Below are 23,641 nucleotides of genomic sequence, written 5' to 3' on the forward strand. Positions count from 1 at the left end.
CGGAGCGGAGGAAGCGCAGACAGCGCTCGCTTGGCGCCAGCAGCGGCCACAGCAGACTGGCACGCAGCGGCGGTGGCGGCTGGCGGGCGGGCGCCGCGGGCTCGGCCGGGAACGGCGCGGACCGGGGGGCTGCGGCGGCGGCGTCTCGCGCGGGCGCGCACGGCTGCCCATCGAGCCCCGGCGATCGGCGGCTGACCGGCCGGCGGAGCTGGCACCTGGTGAGCTAGCTGCCGGGACCAGGTAGGTGGGGCATGCCCGGCTCCTCTCGCCGGTCCGGGTACTGGGATGAGCCATCTGCTGGGGCAAACTTTCCGCACTGGCTTCACGGCTCCTCAGCCCCAAAGTTTGTTTGCGGGGAAATACACTCGACGGGTTGAGAATAAAAGCTGCCTCTTCTGGCTGTTTTGCTTGGGGGAGATTATTTTTCTCCTTCTCGGGAGAGGATTGGTTTCCTGATGGGAAGACTCCGCATCCTCGGCACGAGCGTGGGGTAATGCGAGGTGGGTTCCCCTGGCTTGTCCTTAGCTCAGCGGATTTGGCCAGGGAAAGTTGGGAGAAAAAAAAAAAAGTTGTTCACTGTAAGGGTGCAGAGGAAGAATCCCAGGTCCATGGTGCAGAGGGTGGAAATGAGATAATTTTTTGCCAGAAACCCCCTTCCTGGCTTCCACCTCTAAGGATGGAGAGTGCCAGGGTGGAGAATGCTTCCATTAGCGATCAAGTTTTCCGAGCTGCATTTTCTTTCCACTTTCAAATCTTCAGTCTTGGATGGAATGCCCCGTTGCGTTTATTTGCCAGGTTTTCTCTGATGGGCTGTGATCCAGTTTAATTGAGATCGGCCACTGTTCTTGGCTGCTTCTCCGTTCTCTAAGGAGCTCTGCAAGGCTAACCAAGCAGGTACCAGAATGTCGAGAGGTCGAGATCAGAAAACCAGGAAGTGACAACTGGGCACTCCAAATCACAGCACCTTGGGGAATTTTTTTTTTTTTTCTTTTTTTTGGTTTGTTTGAAATGCACAGCTTCTGGGCTCTGCTTGTGCAAAGCTCCGCACGGCTCGCCAGTCCTTGTGTCCTTTCCTGTATTGCATTTGCGTATTGATTTACAACACGGAGATGCGCCCAGAGGAATGATTTAATAACGAACGGTGACCGCTATGGGGAGGAGAGCAAATCTCCGTTCTGAGCCGAAGGGAGGGGAACAGACAGAGCTCTGGGAAAGGGGTGGAAAGTCTGTTCATCTCAAACCAAGATGTGGGGAAACAGAGCTAGAGAAAGCAACAGACAGGAGTTGTGTCATGTGCAGGAGGGCGGTCAGAAACCCCAGCTCATACAGTGAGTAGGTAAATCCAGAAATAATTTAAAAATGATCAAGCAAGAATAACTGGAAAAAAAAAAAGTAGGAAGACTGTACGTGCTGTGGTTTCTGTCTGCCCCCACAGAGATGAATATCACACCAGCTGAAAAAGAATCCTGATCTGTTAATAGATTAAAAACAGGAATTAATCAGAACAATGATTCAGAGCCCTTCAGAGATTGAAAGGAGGAGTAATTGCCTTTGAAAGAGCTATTGCCTCTCGATATTGAAGTCAAATGTGTTACTTTTGCCTTGTTAGCTGTGTTTACTAACAGTCATAGGACTTCGGCTGCTATAACCTGGTATCTGCGTCTGTGGTTTTAACCCTTTGTGAGTCATGGTACTAGGGAGGAAGTTGTCTGCCGGTTAATATTCATACCCATTTGAGCATTGTTAGCAAAATGCCTAATATGTGCCAGTTTCTGATTACAGTAAGACAGGTTCTTGTAAATGTTGTTCATAAAAGATGTCTGATTGGGTTCAGCCTCCTTAATGGAAAGACTGTGCCAATTCTAAAAATAGTGGCTTCAGGAATTGCTGATCTTTGAATGCTTGCTTGAAGTCAGTTGAGAGTCAACATGTGGTTTGAGGACCCTGGAAAGGATCCATATCCACCAGGGACATAGAGCAAATTGCTGCACTTTTTTTTTTTTTTTTTTTTACATGAAAGGTGAGGTTGAATACATATGTGTGGCCCTCCTATCTAAAGATGGGATATCGGAGGCACTGAATGGCTAATTGATCTGCAGGGGAATAGATTCAGTCAGTGGCTGCCTCAGACAATAAAATTCAGCCCCACGTCCTGCTTGCTGTCTGGATGTCATTAATGTCAGCCTGAAGACATGAAGGCATTAGTTCATTTCTCCAGGAGAACTCTTAAGTTTTAAATATCCTTCACAACACAACCAAGTAGCCCAAGTGTTCCTTAAAATGGCAACAGAACATTTAATAGGACCAAAGTGCTGAGCAGTTTCAACTGGAGCAAAAGATTAGCTGCGGACAACAAGCTGCAGCCTTTCCGTTGCTGATTTATGTTCAATTTTATCACTGTCACATTTCATATATACCTAGTTATTACAAACTAATAGCCTCTTCGCTCTGCTGGCAAAATATGTCTTTCTCTTTTGTAAGTTCCTAACTCCTTCTCATGCATTCAGTACACATCTTCCGGCTTTGTTTTAACTACGTAATTTAAGTGTCCAACTTGAAGTTCTCATTAACTCTTAATATGTTTTGTGCTGAAATAGTATATAAGTATAATTGCCCCTTTCAAACTGCCAGATCTATATATAGTTCACTATATTGTTGCAATGCCACCAGAGAATTGTATGACTGGTTCAATGTTCTGTGTTTTCCAGTCACCAGTTAGTAAGTTGTTAGCAGTAAAATAGTGTTAATTTTATGCATTGGGAGATATTCAGATGGCAGGAGGATTTATTGATGCTGTACATGTTTGCTTGCCATCTCTGATTTAATGATCACCACCAGTCCATCTTTAATAAGGCTTCTGATCTTAGGGAGTTACTTTGTCTCTTTGAAGGTGGGCATCTCTGAAGTGCTGCCATGGTTTTAATAAGCATTTATTAATCACTTAATGCTGGTGGACTACTTCCTTTCTTATGCTTGATAATAATGCATTCGATAATACCCTGTTCGCAAAGGTATTTGGCAGTAATTAGCTTGTTGGAGCCACAGAGCATTTTAAGATAGAACATTGCTTTAAAGTTGATGGGTTACAGATCTTAGTCTCAGATCTAATTTGTATAAAAAATTCAGAATTGGATCACGTGTGCTAAATGGTTTTTGTGAAGGACACCCCCAAGTGTCCTCCTCCCCCGCCCCACTCCCCTTCCCCACCACAGCATAGTCTATCTCCTAAACACTATGGAACATTCTTTTTGAAAACTTGCTGCACTAGAAGTGTACTTTTTTGTTGAAACTTTGTATGCCAAGTTTCAATCCATAGTATGGTTTTATTTCCCTCCTTTTTATGTGCATGTTGTAAACAAGAAATAAGGCTTTGTAATAGAAGTGCCGGTGGAACTTTATTGCATCTCAAACAGCTCTGCTACTTGGAATGTAAATATTTGTAGAATCTTTACTGTGCAAGAAGCTGCCTTGCAAAAAAGTGAGAAAAAAATGACTGTTTTATTAAGTAGGATAAAATAATTCAGAAGGTATGCATGTTCCTTATTGCAGACATATTGACATTTTAAGAAATAGATTATATATGTTACAACAATTCCATAGCACTCTCTTAGGTGCCTTTAGAACTCAGACTATAAATTTTCTGTGTTCTAAAACAGAACAAATTTGTCCCATTTGTTTTTCTAAATCTCTTGACTTTCAATGCCTTTCAAATGTTAAAAGATGAGCTCTGTAATTCAAAAAGCACTTTGATTATATTTCTGATAAATAAACCTGACAGTATACTATTTTTAATAGGAGAAAGAATTCTTGGGATCATTGCAGTACTTCAGAAAATCTTATTTTGGGAACTAGTGCGACTCATTTCTCGTGTCCTTTTGATTCTAACTCTGAAATATTTCTCCAATTGGCCCACTTCCCTCCACATCCACTCACATCATCCTACTCCAGGTCACTACCTTCTCTCCTGGGACAACTGCGCTGGCTTCCCTGTCTCCTTTCTTTCTTCTTTCCCCAAATCATTCTCTGCACAGCAGGCAGGGCGGTATTTTTCTTTCTTTCTTTCTTTCTTTTTTTAATTTAGTTAAATTTAGTACTCCTCTCCTTCAAGCATTTCGATAGCTTTCTGCCACATTCTGAACTATTCAGTATTACCTAGAGAGCCACGTAGGATTTAAACACTGCCTGTCTATCCCGCCAGCATCATCTCCTCCCATGCTTTTGGGAATGAGCACTTAGTAGGCTTTTTTTTATGTCTGTGGTTTTGTTGACCTCCTTCCTACCTTAGGGCTTCTTCTGTTCCTTTGCCTGGTAGCTCCCTTCAGCCTTTACCCCCAAACACACAAAACGTGCTTGTGTGTGTGCGCGTGCGTGCACGCACGCACACAGAGGCACACACATTACAAATTCTGACTGGTGTTCATTGCTTCTTAGCTCACAGTTTAAATATCAGTTACTAAGAGAGGGCTCTCTTTCATTTCCTTCCTCCTCTAGATTAGGGCACCTCTGTTACGCTCTTTCTGTTCACGTCCTCCATAACTTTCTGATCATATTCCTCCTTATCATAACTTGGAACTATTTCCTTACCTGATTCCTTGTTGACTGTTCTGTAAGCCGTCTTGTAAGCAGTTACCACATCTGTTTTACTTGCTACTACAAAGCAGCTCCTATCACAGTACCTGGCTCACAGTGGAGTTTGATCCACCCATGAGAATTGTGCTTTTGGGGGTGCTGAGTTTGCAACATGTGACTGGGCACCCCTGTGACCAAAGATCCTGTCAAGAATGTCCCTGTTCAGCAGAATTCTGCAGCTGGCTTGCAAAGGGTTCTTTCTGTGGCTTCGCCCATAGTCTCTTAGATCTCTAGAATATCTACTACTTGAGACTTATTTTGTCAAAATGGAATTCATCATTTTTCTTCCCAGGCTGGTTCCAGTTTAGGTGATCTCTTCTTTCTTTGATTCTCATTGTGGTCCTCAAGGCAAGTGACACCAGTGGTCTTCAGCACCATCCTCTTCCTTTGTTCTGTAACCAGTCAACTGATTAAAAATAGAAGAACTTTTATTTGGGTTATTATGCACCAGCTTAGGGTTCAAGCGCTTTATTTGCTTTACACTTCTTACCTAAATGCAGCAGATTAAGAAATGATCCTCCTCCCCACACTCCCTTTCTTGCTCCAGTCTTTCCAACACATGGTGCTATATTAATCCATCTTGTCATTGGACACCCACTGCCTAGAGAAAAACTGCCACTGATGCAGCCTGTCTACGTGAGACTTCTTCCCCTCGTTCTCCTCCATATAGAGTGTTCCAAGTACAGGCACCATCTTTAACTTTCCTTACAATTCAGTGTAACACTTGTGGCTTCAGGGTCCCTGCACCCATGGGTTCCACCCCAAGCCCCTCATTCCTGTCTCAGCTCATCTCTACCCTCAATTCACTGTTACTTCTGCCAGGAAAGCTCTTCACTTTTAAACCTGCCATTTGCCCAGTGGTACCCACCCATCTGTTCCTCCAAGAAGTCTTTACTGTCCTCCCAGACTAGATTTGAGCCCCATGCTGTCTGCTCTCACCTGTATTTTAAAATGTTCTTCTTTAGAGGGAGAATGGATTAGAGTTTAATTAACACTGTACGTTTGTTTAATATCTGCCTTTCCTGATAGTCTGTGGGTGGAGTGGAACACACATATTAGGATTTTGGTAAATATTTGTGGAATGAAAGAAAGATAGTCAGATTCTACTATAGTTATATTAAGGCATCTTTTTTTGGACTTAAAATTATTTTAGTGTATATTTAAAGATTTTTATTTTATCTTGCACAGTTTCTGGGTGACAAGTCATTCATTGACAACAGATGACTATCTTGAAATGGTCTGAATTTAGAAAATTCTCTGACAGACCTATGCCCTAAAAGAAGCATAAGCTAGGGACTTCCTTGGTGGTGCAGTGGTTAAGAATCCGCCTCCCAATGCAGGGGACACAGGTTCGAGCCCTGGTCCGGGAAGATCCCACATGCTGCAGAGCAACTAAGCCCGTGCACCACAACTACTGAGCCTGCACCCTAGAGCCTGCAAGCCACAACTGCTGAGCCCGTGTGCCACAACTACTAAAGCCCACGTACCTAGAGCTTGTGCTCCACAAAGAAGAGTAGCCCCCACTTGCTGCAACTAGAGAAAGCCCACGCACAGCAAGGAAGACACAACGCAACCAAAAACTAAAAAAAAAAAAAATTAAAAAAAAAAAAAAGAAGCATAAGCTAAAAGGTTGTCAGTACCAAGGATTGGTCCTTGGTATAATTGTTTCATTTTAGTGCGAGGGGGGTAATTTGGAATTCTCAAATTTCATTATTTTATTAGAGTAAAACATTGGCATAAGAAAGAAAGAACTAAATGACTGCATCACAACAAATCAAAAGCACTTCTTCCTAAGCGATAACTAATTACTTAAAAATGGGGGAAAGGCTTATGGGCATTAAACAATCTCACCAATCATCCTTCAAAACAGAAAGCCCCTCTTATAGTGCTGAATATACTCTACTTTTCTTTCACTGCTTCCCAGTTAATGATCTTTCTAGAAACATGAACTGTCCTGTTGAAATCATGGAAATTCCTTGGCCCTAACAGGACTTCCTGAGTTACCTGTGGGAGTGAGTCTTGGTAACCGGCATTTTAAAACTTTTTGTTTTGAAATAATTATACTCACAGGAAGTTGCAAAGATAGTACAAAGAGTTCTATATATCCTTCACCCAGCTTCCCCTGATGGTCACATTGCCTATAGCTGTCGTATGATTCCGGAACCAGGAAATTGATCCTGGTGCATTACTCTTAACTAGACAACAGATCTTATTCTGGTGTCACAATTTTTTTAGCCTGATTGCAAGAATATGTGTATACCTCTATGCCGTTTTATCCCATATATAGATTCATGTATCTAGAATTTTAATTTAAAGAACAACTATCCTGAGAGCTACAGTTTCCATGTAATCATACACTGATGTAATATTTTTGCAAGTATCTTTGAGGTTTCAAAAGTTCCAGTTCCATAGACCTTTTTCCATGCAAATATTTGTCTTCTTAAATATCATGAAATTCTTTACCTTGGAGTTGCCTGTATGTTAAAGTTGCTTTGGAAATGGAAATCTTGGCATTTTATAAACCAGGATGTGACATTTTGGTGGTTCTCTGTGGTTATCAGTTTGGGAATCTGTGTTGACTTTCCATACTACTTTTAAAAAGTTCTGCAGGTAAGGGTGTTTATCATTGTAATCAGACTTGGACAGTATTTTTATGCCACTAGGACAGAGACCCAGCTGAATACTTTCTTGTACTTTCTAACTGAATCAGAGTCCATTATTATTTCTTACATAGAAATAGTCACTCTTTAAAATAACTTAACACATTGCAGTAGTCGGTAATGACCCTTTTCAGGCAATTAAAATCAACTCGAACAATGTAGCTAGTGATCTAATCTGATGGCTGCTACTCAGTTGGGCTGGCTGCTTCTGTGAATGTAAAGCAGCAGAAAGTTGCTGATTACCATTCCTTGTTACTAATTCTGATGAATATTCTGAGGGCTCTGGAATACAGATAAGGCACAGTTGTACCAAAGTCGGGTGCATGCAACAGTAGACAGTACCTCCCTTACCTCTATCCATCCCCTATACCCACAAAGGCATTACATTTGTATATATTAGACAGTTTGTCATTTTTCTCAACTATTCTTAGTGACTCTTTACTAGGACTTCTTTTATTTTTGCCAAGTAAAACCAACTAAGAACTGGGTATATCTGTGCAATTTGGAAATTTGAGCCTTGTGTGTCAAAGATTTTCTCTCTTTCTCACTTTTTCATACCATTAAATGAAATGTTTCTCATATGCAATGGAAAGATATACATGTTTATATTTAGTATTAATTTACTGAACTGTTATGGTGAGACCACCATGTAAAGAAGCCCAGACAAGCCTTCACTAATATTAAGCAGTAATTGCCCCTGTGGAGTTGGTTCTCTAGTACTTAGTAGAAATATGTTTTTAAAAATAACAAAAGGGTTTCGATATATGGGTTTTGTTACGTCATGAAACAAACCACATATTCTGTGAAGATGCTTATATGTGGAGGGCATATTTCCGTATAATGGGAAATGCTAGACTTATAGGCATTATTTCTTTTTAATCTAGTAGGGTCTTAATTGCCTGTTGCTGTAAATGGTTTTGCATTACGACTTGCTTGGAAATATCTTTTGTCATTTTTCTAGAAATTTCTTATGGGGTTTTCCTCCTGAATCTTGATTTTTTAAAAATTCTTACATCTGTTTATTAATAATCTGATTATTTCTTTGTCATTCTTCTCACCCACTTTGATCCCCCCCCGCACATTACCCAAGACATATATTAGAATAGGAAATAGCTTAATACCAAATCATAAATTCATAGGGTAAGAAACACATCCATTTTGTATGCTTTCAAGCCGAAGAGAATAAAATAAATGATGGGGAGGTGTTTGCAGTTTTATATAGGATTAAATGCCCATGTTATTTAAAGTTAGTTTCTTCTTCCTCCTCTTTTTCATCTCTTCTTCTTCTTAGTTTTCTTTCTTGCTTTAGGGTCATATTTTTGAATTGACTCTTCTGTACTGACCCCTAGTGCACAAATGTTTTCAATTGTCTCTAATTGAAAATATTACATATATTTGTTTGCAGGTGTTCCACCCCCAACCCCCAAGGATGGGAAAGGCAAGTCTAAAATATATCAAGTTTGACCATCAGAGAAAAATAACTTTAGAAAAAGATAAAGCACACATCAGCCCTGTGGGAGACTGTTTGCAAAGATGGCTGCAGTAATACTGTCCTTGGTACTCTGCACGGTGACGTGCTCTTTCTTCGCTTTAAGCAATGAACCTATTTCCCTTCCCTTTGGATCTGGGCTAGCCTATGGCACTTGAGCTATAAAATGTGGACAAAGTGAAGTGGCGTGATTGTGAATGCTGAGCCTCAGCCTCAAGACACTGAGATTCCATTCTTGTCCTCTTCCTGAGACCACCATGTAAAGAAGCCCAGACAAGCCTTTTTGACCTGAGAGGCCAGGTAAAGACAGTGTCAGTAGCCAGAATTGGTAGTCAGTCATGTCAGTGATCAATTAAGCCGTCAGAAGATTAAGATTACATGAGTGACCCCAGGCAGAACTGGCAAACAAATTGCTCAGCTGAGCTCAGGTCAAATGCATAATCATCAGCAAATAAATATGGTTAAGTGGTTCAATTCGGGGGTAATTTTTGCCACAGTCACACACACATTCTAATTTAAGAAGCATATTTTAAAAAATTTAGATAAATATTTTAAAAATGTGGGGTCTTATCTCTTTTTTGTTTTATAAATGTTTATAAATTTTATTTTTGGCTGCATTGGGTCTTCATTGCTTTGCGTGGGCTTTCTCTAGTTACTGTGAGCAACTACTCTTGGCGGTGCGCGGGGTTCTCACTGTGGTGGCTCCTCTTGTTGCAGAGCACGGGCTCTAGGCACGCGGGCTCAGTAGTTGTGGCTCGTGGGCTCTGGAGCACAGGCTCAGTCGGTGTGGCGCACGGGCTTCGTTGCTCGGCGGCATGTAGGATCTTCCCGGACCAGGGATCGAACCCGTGTCCCCTGCATTGGCAGGCAGACTCGCAACCACTGCGCCACCAGGGAAGTCCTGGGAATTTCCTTTTGTGTAGGGAACTGTCTCAAGCCAAGGTTATGCCTTTTCTTGGGTGATGGCTCATGCCAGCGACTGGTTGATTTGGGGCAACAAAACCTGGTCCCCTAGCTTTAATTTAGGACAACTCTGGAGGGTGATCCCAGCCCCAAAAGCCCTTTGGGACCAACTGATGCCCCCGTTGCAACTACTTTAAGTTTCACAGTCCCCCTCTGCCTGTTCTTGCTTTGTTTACTTCCTTAAACCTGTTTTTTTCAAGAGCATTTCTCCACAAACCTTCTTCGTCTCAGATTTTGTTTCTAGCGAATCCAAGTTATGAAAGGCCCTTATGTGGGACACATTCTCATGGCAGGGGGTGGAAACCCAAGAGGCTTAGCTGAACTGTGCAGTTGCTTAAAACTTGGGCTAGAACTGGTCATATATCAGGTTTTCTAACATTTCATTGGCCAGAAGTCACTGTAAGACCAATAAAAAAGGTAAAGATAAGTGAATGTTTACAAATAATAGTATAATCTACCATAGTCTACCTTATACACACAAAATATACTTTTAGTCGTGTGTACACAAATTATGCTCACTCGCTTCACAAGAACTATACCCCAAAAGTCTTACCTAATCATTTCATCAGGCTGGAAGTCCAAGATTTTATTAAGGTCCCAGAATCTTATGAGACTGGACCAAACCATTACTAGCACATTATAGTTTCTGCTGGGTCCTGGCATATGTCTCATATCTTGATATGCTACTGAAAAACTGCATGCCCAAGACAATGGGCAGAAACGTATTCCACATATAGGCCTGGGGGTGAAGAAGGAATATTTGTGAATAAGAATACAGTTTACCTATATGATTTAGCTACTGCCGCAATGATTCTACATAAAAAGCAACCAGAAAATTTCAGTAGCCTCAAAGAAGAGGAATTTATCTAGTTCTCACTACTACAGATTGGCTGGGGTAGCTCTGCTGAACTCAGCTGGGCTTGCTTATATTTTTATGGGTGAGCTGAGAGTTGGCAGATCTTGACTGGGCTTGGCTGGGGTGCTTTGCTCAAGCTGCAGGTCTGGCTGGCTCAGGTATTTCCACATGCTATTTTGGTGTGCAAGCTAAAGGAGAAGCTCTGTGGTAGAAAATATGCTTATGCCAATTGCATGGGTGCAAAAGGTAAGTGGAAACATATAAGGTCTATTTTGATCTTGGCTTGCAACTAGCGTGCTATCACTTCTGTAGTGTTCTGTGGGCCATAACAAGAAACATGGCCAAACTCAAATTCAAGGGAGGGGAATTATCCTCTGCCCCTTAAGTGGGAGGAACTGTAAAGTCACATGGCCAAGGGCGTAGGTACAGGAAGGGGTGGAGAATTGGGGCCAATAATGCAATCTGCCATACCACCAAACCTCATATCCATTAAGCATTGTAAATTCCCTCTAGATTTTAGTTGCTTTTCAGATAAGAAACAGGAAATGTAAATGTCACTTTATTGCCCATGAATGAATTATAACTCTCTAATTGCTGCCTAAGTGGAGGAGTCCTGTATAAGGCCCAGGAATACAGAGAGGTAGAAAATACAATGAAAGCTCTCAGGGAACATATAGTTGAATGGCAAGAACTGACATGTTTTTAGAAACCTAGTGAGCAATATTATGAAACTGTGCCTAGTCATAATGCCTATGCTTCTTAATCCAGGCAAACTTCGTTTACCACTTAATAGTTTGTGTCCTTGGCTACATTAATTGACTCTCTGCAGTCTAGTTTCTTCATCTGTAAAGCTGGAATATTGGCTCCAGCTGTGTAGATTTGTTGTAATAAATACAGGAGGTAAGGACCTTGGGAGATACATGAGGCCCTTAGGAAAACTCAGTAGTTTTGCTACCTGTTGATGTTTGTGTTTAAAGTATTAGGGTTGGTGTCCATATTATTCACTATTTGCATTTTATAGTATATATATTCACAGAATAATGGAGATGTGGTTTATGCTAAACGACGAGAGTTGAGAAGAAAAGGAAACTGGGGTGACTATCGAGTAGAATAATCAGGGAAGGCTTCCTGTGAATCTAGGACTAGGCTGAATCCTCAGTGCATGGAGGGCTGGAAGTCAAAGCACACGCTGTTTGGTTGGTAAGAGCTGCCCTGGCAGGTTCTTGAACCAGTGAGTCATTTCCATGCTTGTCGTAGTTGAGAGCGTGTTAAGGGGCTACTTGGCAGGTTGTAAGTTGTAACGGTAGAAGACCTTGCTTTGGGCGGAGTGTCAGATATTAGCGCGTGGAGGTAGATTGGAGGCCGTGTCCTGTTGTCAATCTCAGATATTAGGAGACCAAGGAGGGGGTGGATCTAGGTAAAATCTCTCTGTAAATAGCTTTCATGTTTTTGTCCAAAAATCCTTATAAAGCTTAGCATCTTGGAATCTGTGTTACTAGTGAGGCCAAAAAGATTCATAGAATGCCTTAGATCAAATAACAGGTTAATGACCTAACCAGAAATGGAATCCATATTGTCCCATGTCTGGAAACAATGCATTTTTCACTCCAGAACAGCCTCCACTTTTTTATTTATTTATTTATTTATTTATTTATTTATTTATTTATTTATTTATTTATTTATGCATGCATGCATGCATGCATGCATGCATGCCTGCCTGCCTGTGTTGGGTCTTAGTTTCTGTGCGAGGGCTTTCTCTAGTGGCGGCGAGCGGGGGCCACTCTTCATCGCGGTGCGCGGGCCTCTCACTGTCGCGGCCTCTCTTGCTGCGGAGCACAGGCTCCAGACGCGCAGGCTCAGTATTTGTGGCTCACGGGCCTAGTTGCTCCGCGGCATGTGGGATCTTCCCAGACCAGTGCTCGAACCCGTGTCCCCTGCATTGGCAGGCAGATTCTCAACCACTGCGCCACCAGGGAAGCCCCAGCCTCCACTTTTGAGAAAAAAAATTATATGACTGTAAATGGGAGCTATTGACTTGTCTTCCATAGTGATTGTGAGTGAACTTTTCTACTCATCTCAGACCCCAAGGGACCCATTTGTCATTCTATGTAAGATTTCATCTCTAGGACTAAAATTGAGTTTACTTTTCAGGACCTCTTTCAGCTTCCCATCCCAGCTTAAACCTGTCTCTTCCCTTCTTTCCAAGGCGGTCCGCCCTCTGCTCTTTTGGTCATGGAGTCTTTGATTGGCTCATTTTCCTTCTCCCTCATATGAATCATTTATTTTTTGCCTCTTTTTCTCTTCATTGTAAAGAGAGGAACACAGAATCTAACAAAAAGTTTCATCTACCACTGGTGCTTTCCTTTCCATTATTCCGCATTAATATCTGGAATCCTCTTAATGGTTTTCTCTACCCCTGTCAAAATCATATGCATGTTTTTAAAAATTCGGTTTAACGTCTCTCTTTTCTCTCTCTTTTTAGCTCAGTTAGCTTTATCTAAAGGTCTAAACCTATTTATGTTGTTTGCTTTATTACTGATAGAAACTGTTGATAATTATTTATCCCTCCCCAGGAGAGGATGATTTTTTTCCTGCCCTATTGCTGATGGCAGACTTGGTCCCTTGACTGACTTTGGCCAATGGAATGTGAACATTTCACATTTAGTTACTTCCTGCAGGGGCTCTGGGAGACAGTACTTGGTTCTGTGTGTCCTCATCTGCTTCTGCAGTCATGGAAGCCCATGTTAAGATGGAGTTTCTGTGAGCCTGGAGCCTGAGTGACTGCCATGTGCAGAGCCCTCTGTTGACCTGCAGTAGACATCAAATATAAGCATGAGATAAACTTCATTGTCACCATCTACAGAGATTTTCAAGTTATTGGTTGGTACAGCATAACCTGCCTTATGCTGGTCAATATACAACATCTACTTGGATATCTGAGAGCCCTTCAACCTCAATATGTGTAGAGTTGACCTCATCAGCATCCTGGCCAGAGTTACTTTTCTACCAGTGTTCTCCACTGTCCCCACAAGAAAGCAACACCAGGACTGAATCACTTGCTCAACCCATAAACCTGGGATTTCCTGCTGACTTCTTCTCCTTTTTGAGCCCATATTGAATTGGCAACAAGTCTTGTCTTTCCTACATCCAGAATATCCGCTGAAACTGCCCAGTTCTCTCCACCTGTAATGCCAACAGCTTCAATTAAACAACCATCATCATTTTTCTCAGTTATTACAAAAACATCCAGTCTGGTTTCTCCTGTCTCCAGTATCTATTCTTGACTATTTTGATTCTATTTCCACACTGCAGCAAGTGTTTTAAATATGCAACCCTGTTGAAATGCTTACCAAAACTTTAGTAACTTTCAGTTGACCTTAAGGTAAAGTCCAGGTTACTTGACATGGCTCCTAAGGACTCTGTGTGATCTCTCCCCTTCCTGCCCTCACTGGCCTTACTATGGGGAGCTCCTCCCTGTGCTTTCTGATGCTAGCGATGACGGACATCTTCCATTTCTTGAGCAGGCCTTTGCATATGCTGTGACCACTGGCTGGGGTACACTTCCCCACCCCCATTGCTTCTGCCCCATCCCCATACATACATTCATACACACTCACCAAGCAGCCATTGCCTGGCTCACTCCTATTCCTCTTTCAAGTTTCAAGTTAAACAGCACTTCCTGAACAGATGACAGTCTTTTGCTCTACCTTCTGTATCTCTCATTATTCTTATTGGGTGTCTGTTTTCCAGATTGAGTAGTTTGAGGGAAAGAAATTTGTCTTTCTTGGCCCCTCCTGTCGTACCCCCCCAATGCCTGGCAGAGAGTAGGCTCTCAGAAATATTGAGGCAGTTAGATGAAATCCACAAACAACCTGCAAACCACTCATGAGCCTTCCCTGTTTGAATTCTTGTAACTCTTTGTATAGTTGAGATTTTTCAGCACCGTTTAATGTGGACTAATTATGTACTAAGTGCTATGCTAACCACTTCATTTAATCTTTACAACAAATGAGCACTGTAGCTACCTTTCTCATGATGCTTATCATATTGCTCCAACATAGTTATTTCTAGATTTAGAAGAAATCTCCACATCTATATTTTAACTCTTTGTTACGATAGCATTTGGTGTACTGTATTATAATTGCCTTTATACCCCTCTATGCTATAAAATTTTCTACCTGCTGGTCACCTGTTCCTGGCATACAACCTATATCTTCGTAAGCATTCCATATTCATTTGATGAATTAATAATCATGCTTAAACTCACATTAAATTGTTGATATTACTGTGGTTAATTTTTTCTCTGTGCCTTACAACTAGAGATGCCTCACTGGAAGGAAATATTTGTTCATTGATTCTTTTGTAGAATTAATATGAATTCCTTACAGTATTAAGGAAGGTAGTATAACTATGGAAATGACATGGCATTGAATTCAACTATAAATGTATCGGTTACTTTTTGCAGGGTGACAAACCATCCCCAAATTTAGTGGTTTAAAACATTGATTTTATCGTTTACAGTTGTGTGAGTGGGTTAGGAATTTGAACAGGGCTCTTCAGGGATAGCTCATCTTTAATCCACGTGGTGTTGGCTGGGGTGACTTGGCTGGGCCTGGGAAATCTGAGATAGCTTCACTCACAAACTTGGTGCCTCAGCTGGGGTAACGAGTGACTGGGACCTGAGTGGGTTGCTGTCTCTCACCTGTCATCATTCAGTAACCTAGGCTTACTTTCCTTTACTTTCCACGAGAGTGAAAGTGGAAGCCTCTTAAGCTCTAAGCTCAGGACTGGCGGAGCGTCCCCTCTGCTGTATTCTGTTGAATAAAGCATGTCACAAGGCCAGTCCAGAATCAAGAGCAGGGGAAACAGACTTGACTGGAAGAAGCAGCGTGGTGCACAGCATTAAGAGGAATTGTTGACTGCCATATTTACAGACAATCTGCCACTCTAAGGGAACTCTTTATCTTCTAAATTTTCTTCTAGAAGTTTCCAAGATACTCCTAATTGGTATGGGGAATAGAAAGTCTATTCTGTTAAATTCAATGTCTTGTGATTTACTAAAAGTTAATATTTTTTGTAAAACCTGAAGTCATTTCTAAAACTCCTAAAGGACTTATCCATTCTATTTCCCTCATTATTACCACGTTTATTTTTAGTATTGCTAGAAGTGTCTAATTTTTAATGATTAAGAACAATAAACAGAAATTAATCCTGATGAGTGAATTAGAATGAAAAGTGTCACCTGCAAAGATGGCTTTGAACATTGTAAGCTTGTTTTAAGTATCTTGTGATGATACTTGATTGGTTTTAAAATTTACATAGGCAAAGTACAAATCCCTGAAAAAGAAACTTCCAAGTCCACAGTAATGCAAGTTTGCAAGAAGTTTTCTTCCTCTATGAGTGCTGCTCTAACTTTATCTGTTTTTAAAAATAAATGTGCTGATCAATGTCATGAATAATTAAGTGAAAGGAGTTGTGGGATTTGGGGCTGTTTTCTTTTTAGTAATTGTAAATTCCATTTCACAAAGCCACAGCTCAGTGGCTAGGAGGAAAAAAGTCTGGGTTCTCCTTATTCATTAAAAAAAATCTCCCCGATAAAATGGAGTTCTAGAAAGATTTTTGCTTAGAGTATAGAGATTTTTCACATACTATATTAAATCATGTGAAGAGGTTTATATGTCTAATGAAATCATTCTTCCAAGGATAATGATAAAGTTTCTTTCTGAAATGGTTATAAAAGGTGGTTTTCTGGTTCAGGACTAAACCTAGTATAAGTCTGATTGATAGAAGCTTGTATACAGTCAATCTGCATTGATGGATCCCTGTGTTGGACCTCTGAACTGATGAGATGGCGAATGGAGCCCTCTTACCCTTCTCATTACTTTGCCACCTTAGAGTTCTATGTAAATGGAATGGATGGTGTATTTAAATTGACTGTTCTCCTGCTGGCCGGTGTACCCAGGGGGGATGGGAGGGACCTCAATAACAGGGCAGCATTGGTCATGCTTCCCTTGAAGGGAAAAGGATTAATTCTGGGTCCATAAGGCACATGTTGATACCATGTTGGAGACATTGGAACTCTGCCTCAAAAACAGTAATACCTCTTAGTGACAGAATTATACCCTTTCCAACTGGAAGGACCCTTGGTGCTCAAGTCCATTGCCTTTTTTATTTTGCATTCACTGATTTGCCCAGGGAATGGGAGCCATTGATTTCAGTGCTGGTGATACGTTGTGGGGTGTTTTGCTTTTGTTTTCCATACATTGTTTAATACTTTTCTGAAATAGGAAATGCTATTTGGAATATGTAACTACAGTACTGTGTTTTTAATATAAGTGCAAACACTGATGGAATTGCCCACTGCAAACAGCCCTGTAGCCTAGCACACCCACATGGAGTGCAGTAGGATATTTCCAACAAACTGGATGCTTACAGTCTATTGAGAGGCTGCCTATGCTACTTGGCTCACCCTCATCTCTCCCTGGGCATGTAGCGAGGAGAATAAAATCTTCCGCTTGGAGTTTCATCTCCTCTCTTCCATGTTCCCTTGGTCTTTTCTCTCCTCTCTGTCTTACAAAGTGCCATGTCTCCTTCTCCTCTAGAGAGTGAATTGTCAGTCACTCTGTTCACGTTACTCCACTATACTGTGGCTTGGTGGTGGGAGGGGGTTGGGAGAAGATATATATATATATTTGATAATTCTATTTTGTAAGAATTTTTAAGTCAGTGACACAGCTCTTACTCTCTAGGGCTTCCTCTTAGCAGATGCTCAAATAACAGAGGCAGCAGCTAATATTAATCCCGTTCTTAAAACAATACCAACCAGTGAACAGGGCCAAAGCCCTGTATATATTTATTTAAAAAAAAAAACAAAAATCAAAATGTGTATATGTGTATGTATATACACACACGTATATGTGGCCTTTAAAGTTAAACTGAGCTTCAGTTTTCTCATCTATAAAATCAACTTTTCAGCATTAAAAGTAATACAGTTTCCGGCACAGAGATACTCAGTCCTTGGTACTTGTAATTACTCTGCTTAAATAGCAATAGTATTTTCTTAGCGTTAATGAGAATATTTTCTCTTCCTGTGAGCATATAGACTTTATAACACCGTTAGGAGTTCTGGACTAGTAGGTTGTATTTTTGGAAGTTTAAAGTCACATGTAGTAATCTTCTTTCAACCTTCCAAGTCTCTCCATTGTTCTTTGATGTTCAGTAACAAATCACCTTTGCACCAGAAGTTGTTACAAAAAAGAAGAGAAAGTGGAGTTTCTGTTCTTTCAACCACTTACATGCATTGAAATTTGAGAGAGAGAGAGATGATTCAGTAGGATCTAAGGAGAAGCTGTCACAATGCTAATGTGTTATGTATGTCAAACCACAAAAAAGTCATTAATTAGCCACAATGCATTTTAGACTCTGTGTCATAAATTGTTCCAAAATGAAAACAAATTTGCCAAGCTATAAAACTCTTAGTTAATTTTCCAGTCAGAATTTGTGCAACATCTTCTAAAAACAAAAGCAAAATTCAACATCTAATAATAAATGTTAGAATGTTGAGTCAGTTTGCATATTCATTTACATTTTAGGAAGCTAAGGTTATTTTAAAACTATATTTGTACCTAAAACCTACTAGCCACTCAGTGGCTGCTAGTTTTATGAAGTGATTAAAGGTAACAATTGTTGACTTAGTAAATTGTGCATATTTTGTTCTGTAACCTTATTAGAAAAGAAGATTTCCTAGAGAGAATGTATGATCAGTGAGACATACAGACCCAGAGTTTTGTTTAAGCTCTTTAAAAGATAAGTTTATTAAGAACACTAGAGGTGAATCTTCGGTTAGGTGTGACCCACAATCATTTGCTGTGAAGAAAATTCCTATTAAGAATCTGTGCTTTGGGCTTTCCTGGTGGCGCAGTACTTAAGAATCCGCCTGCCAAAGCAGGGGACACGGGTTTGGAGCCCTGGTCTGGGAAGATCCCACATGCCGTGGAGCAACTAAGCCCGTGTCCCACAACTACTGAGCCTGCGCTCTAGAGCCCGTGAGCCACAACTACTGAGCCTGCACTCTAGAGCCCGTGAGCCACAACTACTGAGCCCTCGTGCCACAACTGCTGAAGCCTGTGCGCCTAGAGCCTGTGCTCTGCAACAAGAGAAGCCACCACAATGAGAAGCCTGCGCACTGCAATGAAGAGCAGCCCCTGCTCACTGCAACTAGAGAAAGCCCACACGCAGGAACAAAGACCCAATGCTGCCAAAAATAAATAAATAAAATAAATAAAAATTTATATATATAAAAAAAAAGAATCTGTGCTTTACCCTCATTTTCGTTCAGGGAAACAGTGACCCAGAATGTCAGCCTCATAGCCAAGGCCCGTGGGGCAGCCACATCCTGAAGTCTGAGGGCTGAGAGAAAATGTGTGTTACTTTCTTTAAGAATTACTGGATATAATTTATATATGTTTCATTTTGTTTTTGTTTTTTGCCAAGTGATGCATTTTGGAGTAGATGTATTTTTCCACCAGTTCTCAGTTCTAGGTTAAAATGAATCAACGAATCTTTTCATGTTTCATGTGGAAATCAGTAATCATTGACAGGAAGTTTCTTCCTGTTGCCCTCCTGTACACTGCTGAGCTTCTAGAACATGTGCCCTACACCTGCCGCCTTGATTTCTTGTCCTCTCCTGGTTTGGACGGCCTTGCTGTCTGCCTTCTGATCTCACCCCTATACATGTGGCATTTCTGCGGTCACAGGCAGCTTCTTAGGTCAAGATCAGTGGTTCTGTCTCAGTCCTTGTTTCCAGGCTCTCAGTGCTATTTGCTGCCTATCTTTGCCATCGCTTTACCTCTTTTGACTTTCATACCACTGAACTTTTGGTGTTCTTTTATATGTCTGCTGTCGGGCTGATTTTCATCCTTCATTCCCTTGCTCATTGTGGATGTTATCTGAGCTTCAGTCCTTGACTGTCTTTTCTTTCTTCCCCATCTTTCTTCCATTGGAGAGTCCTTCCATCCTCTCTATAACTCTGTTATTCCTGTGTCCTGATTACGTATCGTCAGTCCAGTCCCGTTTGCCAACCTCTGTCCACCATTTCCATCTGAATGTCTTACTGTTGATTTAAACTTGAGTGTGTCTGAAATTGAACTCATCTTTCTCCTCGGATATGGCTTCTTGACTCACACTGCCCAATTTCTGACTCTGGACCATCAAGTCTTCCCTATCAGGGGAGCCAGAAACCTTGGAGTTCCCATTGATTCTTTCCTTCCCTCCCTAACCATGCACTTATCATGCTGGAATCTTCTTTATGTTGTTCCTCAGATCCATCTCCCCCCCCCATTCCCCTGGTTTAGGCTTTTATTGTCATGTTACCATGGGCACATCTGCAGCCGCCCGGTTTCTCCTCTCCTCCTGTCACTCTTCATGGTACCACATCGGTTACCTTTGGACACAGCCGTGTTCACACAGCTTTCTCACTGCATGAGTGTAATACCTTCCTGCTGCTTATAGGGGAAAAAAAGCTATTAACCTGGCATTCAAGGCTTCCTACATTTTGACAACAGTATTATTCTTTCAGTTGCTCTCCACAAAGTCAGTGGTTGTCCAACATCATGCACGTGAACTAATACGTTGTAACATCCCCTTTATGTACTGACATGACATTTATAGTTAATACAACAAAATTATCCACATGATTTCAAAAAGGCCAACGTAAGACCTTGTGTGTAATAAAAGGAGAAATACAAGGAAATTGATTCATAATGTAATCTGTTGTTTTAATCTTTTAGTGCTCCGTTATGACCACCCCAGAAGATAAGATGAGGTTGTCTGTCCTTGCATATACTTATAATAAAGCTTGGACTGAAGAGACATTAGACAGTAGTCAGCTGAACATCAGAGACAGTTTTCTTGATATTTGACATTGAACATGATAGCTAAGCAGGTATATGTGAATATATTCATAAAATCGCTGTGAATGTGGTGGCTGCAGCTGCAGACCAGTTACCTGTGAGTCAGATTGTTGACCGGGTTCCCATTGTGAGTTTTGCCAATGATGATGTGATTTTCTGACATGATGGACAACTCTTGGTATCATCTGAACATTCATTGCAAAGTCGGTCTTCCTTTGATTCACACAGGAGTTGCATCCTTATATATTAAGACCATGCAAATAGTTCTTTGTAAGCTCAAGTAATGATAGATAGGATTTTTTCTTACATAACCTTCCCATTTGAAAGCCCTATGGGAATTGCATTGCAGGACATCCAGCCTCCGTGGCCTCTGCTTTCTTAAGACCCTGGTATTCCCCAGTGAGCAAACAAGAATGCCCCCAGATGTTTTCCCAAGTATCTACACAGTCGGGTAGGGGACAGCGCCTTGAGCACCGCGTAGGCATCCCTGGCTCTGTGCTGTACGCTCACCTTTACCTGTGTGTGCCCTTCTTCTCCTGGGGAAAGTCTGCCCTCATCTGGCTGCTTCTCAAAATCCAATCCATGCCTAAGGCTTACACTCTGATCTCCCATCTGCTTAAAAGTGCCCTGTGGTAATTTAGCATCTGTATTATAATTGTATGTTTACTTTTTGTACATCAATACTGCCTCTTTTGTAGTAGAAGGTGTACTTTTGGTTGCACATGTCAGATATGCAGCTCACACTGGCTCAAGCCTCTACCCTCCACTCCCTCTAAGTGCATTGGCTCTCCTTATTGAAAAGTCCAGGACAGATTCACTGGGCAGAATGAGACCAGGAGTTTATCCATGGTTATTGACTAGCTCTGCCTGTATCTCCCTCTTTTCTTTTTGCTCATGTATCAGTCCGGCAGGCTAAGTCCTCAAATTCACTATAGCTTCATGCAATTACAGCTTATTTCTTGCTTGTGCTACATGTGTAACTTAAGTGGCAGGTGGAATCTGCTCATTGTAGTTACTCAGGGACCCAGGTTGACAGAAACACAATTCTGACACGTGCCTCTCTTCTCGCAATGATGTAAAAAATGGAACATGGCAAAATGTGTAATTGTCTCCAAGCTTCTGCCCGCGGGGGGTACAAGTCACTTGTGCTCACATCTCATTGACCAAAAACAGTCAAATGGCCATGTCCATATTCAAAGGGGGTTGCAGTCCTATCCTGTGCCTGAACTGAAAGGAAAAGACATGACGTTTGTGGACAGATAAGCCCTGATGTTGAACACACTTGGGTTTCCTTTGTGTTGTCATTATCTGCCTGCACTGTCTCTGCATACACACCCCCTTCCCCGTGCTTTACCTGACTCCACTCTTTTTTTTTTTTTTTTTTTTTTATCTTTCTGCGCCAGCTTTCTTTTGATTAGTGTTAGCATGCTATACTTTTCTCTCTATTTTTTTTTTAAATCAGGGTTGAAACCTTGCTTCCTTCCTGCTAGGAGGTGCCATGTCATTTATTGAAACAAAACAAAACAGGGCAAACACATTTCTTAATAAGCACAGTTTGTTAAAGTCCTGTTAAAACATATGGATCAAGGGGAAGTAAAAATAATCAGAGGATCACTGTAGGAAAAACCTTTAGGTCTGGCACCTGGGAGAGCTCTGGAGAGGCCTGACTCCACTCTTATTTTTTTTTAATGCTTTTTTATTCCTCCATGGAAAAAGAGGTCATTTTCTTACTAATAGAGACCAAGTTCTGAAATTGATTTTGGGGGGCCAGGTCTGGGCCATATGTGTATCCTAGAATCTGTGAGAGAACCAGGGAAGTGGGAAATGCCCCACCTGAATTATAAGTGGGGAGAGTAGCTGGGAGGGGCAGCTCTTCACAGTAAACTCAACACAGAAGAGATGGGAGGCAAAGGCAAGCAAACTCCATGGACACTCCTATGTTCCCTATTAGATTAGACATTACGTGAGCAAAGATACCTAATACTTTTTTTAATATGTCACAGGGAGTGTTTAAGATAGTACATTCCTTGAGTTGTTGGCTTTATTTATTCATTCATTCATAATATAATTATTATTATTAGGTAACCTGTATTACAGTATTCATTACAGTATGTTTCAGATACTTTTTAAGTGACTTATGTATATGAATTCATTGAATCCCACAAACACCCCATGAACTAGATACTATTGTTAACCCGTTATATCAGATGGGAAAGAAGAGGCTCAGAGTGGTGAAGTAGCTCAACCAACTTCTCAGGACTACACAGTTCCGTACCGGGGATTTGAACCCAGCAAGTCCAGCTCTGTGCTCCACCACTATAGTTATTTACTGAGCAGTCACTTGATATGTTTATTAATACATTTTGCTGCAGACTACACAGTATATCCCTCATCATTAATGCAGGTTGAAAGACAGAAGGGCTGTTAATTACACAAGATCAAGGGGAGTGTTTCTGACAGTGCAAGTAAGGAAGTTAATGGGGTATATATGTTTTTTAGCATTCTTCCTCCAGTCTCCCACTTTATTAATGACCTTTATATGTTTTCTTTATGAAATATCCATTACATGTTTGGTTGAAAACCTCTATCACTATAGAGGAACAAATATTTTGATAAGTGGTTTTCTCAGATCTGGAATCTCTATAGAGAAATCATTGCCCGAGGCTACACGCCCTACTTTGTTTGCTGTCTTGTCCTGTGCCAGCCAAGATAAGGATATTTTGCTTTTCTTTGTAGTTTGAAGACATCTAGCAGCTTGTCACAACTTCCAAAATCTTTGAGGAAACGAAGTCTGAATACCAAGACAGTAATTTTACCATTATCCCAGTGGGTCGGTATTCTGCTTGATACATTGTAATTTTAACAAGGAAGTTACAAGAAAAGAATTTCATGCTGTGCCTCTGTAGAAAGGTGAAATAAAATAGAATGCAATTCCCATTTGTTCTCCTGTAGCTCATTTTGACAGCTAAGAAAACTCTTAAATGGGCACAAATAGATCCCCTTTTAATCTGTATTTATCCGATGTTAAAATTACATTTTTAGTTTTGTTTATTTCAAACAGTACAATCATTAGATTTTGTTAAGACAGCCATTTAGTATTTCAAGATGATAGATATAAAAATTTTTGAAAGTT

General features: G+C 41.1%; 1 protein-coding gene and 1 long non-coding RNA gene across 2 annotated transcripts in view; one reads left to right on the top strand and one right to left on the bottom strand.

Annotated features, from left to right (window-relative positions):
• Window positions 1-14: 14 nt before the first annotated feature.
• The window catches only part of CNTN3 (contactin 3), a 330,473-nt gene continuing 306,846 nt past the window's right edge, over window positions 15-23,641 (top strand). The window contains exon 1 of the mRNA XM_082345351.1: window positions 15-240. The gene's annotated coding sequence lies outside the window, so the exon portion shown is untranslated. The remainder of the gene's footprint in view (window positions 241-23,641) is intronic.
• Window positions 17,459-22,630, bottom strand: LOC309607166. Its single transcript, XR_014232295.1, has 2 exons — window positions 22,172-22,630; window positions 17,459-21,862 (listed from the first exon to the last, which is right to left on the bottom strand). It is a non-coding gene; the product is annotated as an uncharacterized lncRNA (long non-coding RNA).

The sequence above is a fragment of the Balaenoptera borealis genome, assembly GCF_965194805.1.
Source record: "Balaenoptera borealis genome assembly, chromosome: 12".
Classification (NCBI taxonomy): Eukaryota; Metazoa; Chordata; class Mammalia; order Artiodactyla; family Balaenopteridae; genus Balaenoptera; species Balaenoptera borealis.